General features: G+C 33.5%; 1 pseudogene; it reads right to left on the reverse strand.

Moving 5' to 3' along the window:
- Positions 1-6,110: 6,110 nt before the first annotated feature.
- Positions 6,111-6,747, reverse strand: LOC133771293 (succinate dehydrogenase [ubiquinone] cytochrome b small subunit, mitochondrial-like; annotated as a pseudogene).
- Between the last annotated feature and the right edge of the window lie 339 nt (positions 6,748-7,086).

The raw sequence follows: 7,086 nt of genomic DNA on the forward strand, positions 1-7,086 counted from the left end.
AAAAATGTTCAGGAGAACTAGCATCAGGGAAATGCAAGTAAAAACTACAATGAGGTTTTTCTTCATCCCTGTTAGAATGACTATCATCCACAAATAACTACTTGTGAGGATGTGGTGAAAAATGTATCCTAATACACTGTTTCTTGGAATGTAAACTAGTACAACCATTATGGAAGACATGATGGAGATTCCTCAGAAATCTGAAAATAGAACTGCAATAAGACCTAGCCATATCACTCCTGAGAATTTACCCAAACAAAATGAAGTCAGCACATGAAAGAATTATCTGCACCCCATACTTATTGCAGCTCAATTCACAATAGTTAAGATATGGATTCAAGCCAGATGTCCAACAATCAATACTGGAAACCAGTACTGAAGAAAATATGGTATATACACTGGAATACTATTCAGCCATACAAAAGAAGAAATCTTGCCATTTGCAAACAAATTAATTGAACTGGTAAACTTTATACTTAGTCAAATAATCCAATCCTCAAAATACAAATATCACATTTTCTCTGGTGTGGTAATTAATGTAGAATACAAATAATATATAAGAGTGACGCAAATGTCTTTTGATTTGATTGTTGTTTTTAGCCCTTGTTCATACTACTGTTGAACTGAGATCTTTCTCCTTTTTACTTGTTGATAATTATGATTAGTGGTACACTAAAATTTTGACTATAAAGTAGATTGAAATTATCTAATTGAAAAATATAAGAAAAAATGGAAAGGAAAGGAATATTATTGAGGGAGAAAGGTGGAAAAGAAGTAAAATTTTCTTTTTAGAACTTTACCTATGAAATACATGACACCTTTTTTTATACTCATAATTTTTTTTAAATGTTGATATGTAATGAGGATGTTTCTTAGAGACTTTAAATCATATTATTTAAGAGACAGCTACTTTGTTAAAATACTTATTTTATTTATTCAAATGTCTATGTTAATGAGTCAGAGAGGGAGAGACAGAGAGATTGATCATCTATCTGCTGTTTGACTCCCCGGATAGCTGCAACAATAACGGCTGCGCCTGGCCGAAGTCAGGTACAAGGAATTTCATCTGGGTCTCCCACTTGGGAATAGGTTCCCAAGGACTTGGGCCATCCTCTGCCTCTCTCCAAGGTGCATTAGAATGGAGCTGTATCAGAAGAGGAAAGAACCATCTGGAACTTGAACCAGCTCCCATACTGTATGCCAGTGCTGCAGGAGGCAGCTTAAACCATTATGATGCAATGCCAGCTCCAATAGCTACTTTTAAGACACATAAAGTTTTAAGAATGTCTCAGAGAATTGCAATGAAGTATGGACTAGTTTAGAGCTCACAAGAAGAACCAAAATGGAAAAGGGAAAAGCATTTCAATTTGCCCCCTATGACTTTATTGATTTTAACAATGATTAATTCAGCCTGCTCATTTCAAATTTTGACTAGATCATTCTATTTATTTGAAATGAACAAAGTTCATCAGATAATGTTCCTGTTAAATTCTGATGGGTAACTGAATATTATCACTATTTTCTCTTTTATTAATCTTGTATTATTTTTCCAATTTTTTATTTATATCAGTTGAACAGATTTCATGCACTTCATATATACAGATTTAGGAGGATAGTGATAATTACCAACCTATTCTCTCTACCGCCCATGATCCCGCCCTTGCTCCTCCTTTCTCATACTTTCTTTTAAGTTTTACAGTGGCATGCTTTCAATTTATTTTATAATATAAGATTAATCCTCCATTAAGTAAAGAACTCAACAAACAGTAAAAAGAAAAACAAACAAAAAAAAACCATTATTCCTTGACCATAGAGACATGGGCTGTAAACAATCATAAAGCCTCAAAATGTCAATTTTATTGATTTATATTACAGTGTTTTGTACTCTTCTAGTTACCAGAGATCAGGGAAAACATGATACTTGTATTTTGGGGACTGGCTTGTTTCATTAAGTATAATGGTTTCCAGTTGCATCCATTTTGTTGATAAAGACAGGATTTCATTTTTTATGGCTGAGTAGTATTCTATATATAGTGTATATACACCACATTTTCTTTATCTAGTCATTGGTTGATGGTCATCCAGGTTGATTCCACATCTTAGCTATTGTGAACTGAGCAGCAATAAATATGAGGTACAGACAACCCATTCAGATGCTGATTTCATTTTGTTTGGGTAAATTCCAGGAGTGGGATTGTTGGGTCATGTGGTAGATCTATTTTCAGATTTCAATATGTACAGGTATTTTTCAAAGGATGGGACACAGTTGGCCAACAGACATGAAAAATTCTCAGGATAAATAGCAATTTGGGGAATGCAATTGAAAACCACAATGGTGGTTCACCTCACCCCAGTTAGAATGGATCTCAAACAAAAATCAACAACAATAAATGCTGGCAAGGATGTAGGGGAAAAAGATTCCTTAATCCACTGTGGGTAGGAATGGAAAATAGTACAGCTTATCTGCCATATGATAGGCCATTCCACTCCTGGAAATTTACCCAAACAAAATGAAATCAGTATATGAAAGAGATATCTGTGCCCGTGTTTATATTAGTTCAACTCACAGTAACTAAGCTATGGACTCAACCTAGATGTCCATCAACTGATGACTAGAAATTGTGGTTTATATACACGACAGAATACTATTTGGTCATAAAACAATGAAATACTGTCTTCTGCAACTTAATAGATGCAATTGGAGACCATCGATCTAAGTGAAATTAGCAACTCACTCTCATTGATATGTCTGTCAGATAATGGCAGTCTTGTGAAATGTTTTACTCTGGCAAGTAAAGATGCTAAAAAAGAAAACAACCTGTCTTCAATCATCTCACAGAGAAGACTGATTCCATAACATAAAAAAATATGTTTTCCCTGATTTGTGGTTACTTACATACAGAGTACAAAAAATGTAATATATATGATGAAAATTGATATTCTGAGATTTGATTATTTCGTAGCCCTATCTATACTCTTGAGGAGCAGTGTTTCTTCTACTTACTATTTGTTGAATTATTTATTTAATGGAGGGTTAAGCTTGTGTTTATAAAGAAAATTGAAAGTATGCCATTGAAATAATTAAAAGAAAAATAAGCAAAGAAGGAGATAGGAGGGTTGAAATAATGAAGGGAATGAGAGTAGTGTGGGAAGTATCAGCATGCTCTTAAAACTGTATATTTGAAATAAATGAAATTTGTTTCCTTTATTTAATTTTTTTTCAAAAATTAAGAATGCAGAAAAGCCAGAACCAAGTACTAAGAAAAAGAAAGAGATGATATGCAGCAATGAGATTCATGAAATAAGAACTTAGTAATTTGGCAAGCTTTGATTTGCTAGAATGATAGAATAGAGATATTTAACCAAATGTTATATGAGATGAGGAATCTCAAGAAAAAGAAGTTTGAGATGTTTAAGTGTGGACTGCAGTGTTGAGTTGTTGTGCTGATTGAACTCAGTGTAAGTAAGAGAATGGAATATCTTATCGAAACTGATTTTTTCTTTCATAGCTGAGCAAGAGAACATATAAGAAATTAAAATTTCCTTTTAAACCTATGTTCTCTAAATTAAACTATTCTGAAATTGATAAAAAGTCCTTTTTATGTTACTCTTAGCCATGGTACTTGGGTTATTTTCTGTCAAAAGTTACAGCTGTAAAAACATGCAATAAATTTAGGATTAAATGGGATTTTACTTCATGCTCAATTACTGCACTTTCGTAAGCAAATAAATCCAATACACACTTCATAGGTGCATTCACATATTTAAATGTGTAACTTAGCTTTAGAAGAAGAGCATATTTGTCATATAATATGTGTTGTATTTGACTATTTACAACTGCTAAATAGCTTTATTATTGAGACTGAGAGTTAAAGTTATCTCCATAAACATCAGTTAACTATTCCAAAATTATTTCTCAGGATGATTAAGCTGTAAATCAATAAATACTGACAATTTCATGTTGGGTATGGTGTTGGAGAGCCAAACAAATAAATTTACACAGATAAAATTTGCTCACATGGATTAATATTTCCTTTTTAAACAATCATTTACTTATTTTTAGAAGATGATCTTTGTATCTTTCTTACTGAAGGACATAATTGACGATTACAGTTTTGCAGTAGGCAACTACTTACCTTTTCAAGAGGAATGTAGGAACAAAAAGTCAATTGGATTCCAACAAATGTTCTAATAGCTTTCAACTAAATATTAGAATAAACTCATCCTCCGGGTAAACATCTAATTTTAAATAGAACCAGGAAAAATGTGTCTGAGTATGAACAGTGATTTGCTTTCCTCCTTTTTAAACATTTTACCAAATTGCATGAGAAGGAAGAAACTTTTTATTGCTCTTCCAGGGAATCGTTAGTCCTCTCTGTGAGATGATTGAAGACAGATTGTTTTCTTTTTTAGCATCTTTACTTGCCTGAGTAAGTTAAACATTTCATATGACTGACATATCTGACAGACATTATATCAATGAGAGGGTACTTTCCAAAAGAGTTATTGTGAATTTCTATTATGCCAGTTATTATTTGAAGACACAATGCCTTCTATCCTTCAACCTAGCTGTCTGAGTTTTATTTTCTTTTTTCATTCTGTTTCCCAAAGGTAATAGGCATCACTGACAATTTCCGTTCTGAATGTTGAATATGAGCAATTTATGCTTCTCGGATGAGAAGTGCTAATCTTGTGGAGTTCATGTTTCATTTTACCACTTTTTGTCAAAGAAGTGAGATCATTTTTATCTGAAAAAAATTACACATTTCTCAAGCACTAATTGAAAATATATTTGTTTTGTTAATAAATTCTAAAGAGCAGTTGCTATCTTCAAAAGATTTTGTGTTCTGTTTATTACAATATAGTTATTTGTCCAAATTATAATGTTAATGCTTTGTCTAAGACAAAAATTAAAAATTAAAAACATAGAGCTAGAGTTGGTATGTTTAATATGCTCTGGGTATCCTTATAGTCATCATTTATTTAACCATAAAACACTGAATATTAAAATATAGGAAAAGCAAAAATATTAAGCTATAGTTTCTTTTCTGTATAAAACAAATATTTACCTCTTAAATGACTTAGCACATTTGAGCTTTAATCTTTTTTCTATTATATCTTGTAAATGTTGATTATGTGGGTTTTCTACAAGATATTCCCTCCCCTTGAAACACATTTTCTCCTATTTGTCAACAAAGCTTTATTCACTCTTCATCTATGCTTTTCATTTTAAATAAATGCTTCTTCTTGCACTTACTCCACATTAGGTCTGCTGTTATTGCCTTAGAGAACACACATTTACTTTCATAGCATGATTAACTCTTAGTATTCACTTCTATTACTATTATATAGACTGCGTAATGGCAAAGGCTGTGCAGTGATAACTTCAAGTTTGTGCATGTGTATTCTGTATTATGGCGATTTTTATATAAAATGTGGATTACTTTGTAACAGTGTATTCTAGCTTAAATACTTAAATAAGTATCTCCTGCAGCTATATAATTTTTTTCATCATCCAGTTCATCTTTTTTTATTATATATTTTATCTTAAAAATTTTTTTTCAATGAATGCATTTTCTCAAGATTGACACAGTGGGAAATAACAATTACTTACAGTTTTATATGCACAGATTAGTTTAGGACAATTCAAACATTTGAGCGTTAAGTCTCAGTTTAGACTTTGAGGTATTTTAATACATATACCAGTAGGACCTTCTTCCAAATGGTACTTCTTTAGATGAAGTTTTCTAAGCTTTTCTTTGTAGCATTTAGAAATCTGTAATGTGCATTATCAACATTTCATAATTACAAGGTTTCCCTGCGACATGTGACCATCAGGAGCTGCTATCATCTGAACAGAGAGGGAAGTTTGCAAATATTCAGCACTAATTTTCCACAGTCTTTACTCATGAATTAAGTCTTTCCCTTTGTCCTTTATTCCTAGGACAAATATGGAAGAGTCTCATCTTGTACTGATAGTAGTAAAGCTCAGTTCCCTTTAAGAGACTGAGAAATTAAAAGGCAAAGGCTCATAGACAATGCTTAGTTACACTGCGAGTCTCATGAGAAACTGGGCAACAACTCACCAGAATGCAGAACTGAGTCTCGCAACTTATTAGCTAGCAATTCTCAAATCTTTTTCTCAATGATTAAATTCTGAAAATAACCATGTGATTGGGACAAGTTTGTACACCCATGGCCTTAATCTGTTACTTCCTCCTTTTGGTGAGTTGAATGCATGACAGAGCAGAAGCATAAAATCATTTCTTAAGGCATTAAGTCAGGAAGGTCAGAGCTTCCATAGCATGGCGACAGCTTTGCAGATGCCCACATCGTGATAGTTGAAATAACCAGAAAGCCTGCCCTGGCAGCTTTCTGTGGAGCATCCCCATGCACGTAGTCAGTAACAACTTGTCCAAGGCCCCAGTGACTATGAAGAGACAGAACTGCAGCCAAAGAGTAGTCCATTGCAGAGCATGGATTCAAAAGCAGCTGGAAGCAAGCCCAGGAGCAAAATACTGACAACTCTCTCGCCAGTCCAGTGGAGGGATGCAGCCTTGGAACCAGAGTGGTGACTTGGTGACAGGTGAATACGCTGCATTCCACACCATCCTGGGGAAGGCCGATCCTGGAGAAATGCTGAGACGTGAGTGGGTCTCACCAACAGGCTTCGGAGGAACACAGCTCGACTTCCTTGGGCACCACAAAGGACACTCAACCTCCCGAGAGTCGCCATCTCACTCCGGAGGGCTCCCAGTTCATCTTTTATTCATTCTCTTGGCAATTTACACTAAGTGCCCACTATATATGTATACATATGTACACATAAATATATATGTATTTTATATATATACCTGCACATACATGTGCATGCATATACTTACATTATCAAAACTTGTTTATGTATTCATCTGTCAAAGGATACTTTGGCTATTTTCATCATAACTTGCCTGTTGTTAACAACAATGAAATAAGCATATGAATTTAAAAATTTCTTTTAAGTTCAGATTTCATTGTATACATTCATGAGTGAGATAACTGGATGATATTTTTGTTCTATTTGTAGTTCTACTTTGAATAATAATA

Source organism: Lepus europaeus, chromosome 12, assembly GCF_033115175.1.
Source record: "Lepus europaeus isolate LE1 chromosome 12, mLepTim1.pri, whole genome shotgun sequence".
Classification (NCBI taxonomy): Eukaryota; Metazoa; Chordata; class Mammalia; order Lagomorpha; family Leporidae; genus Lepus; species Lepus europaeus.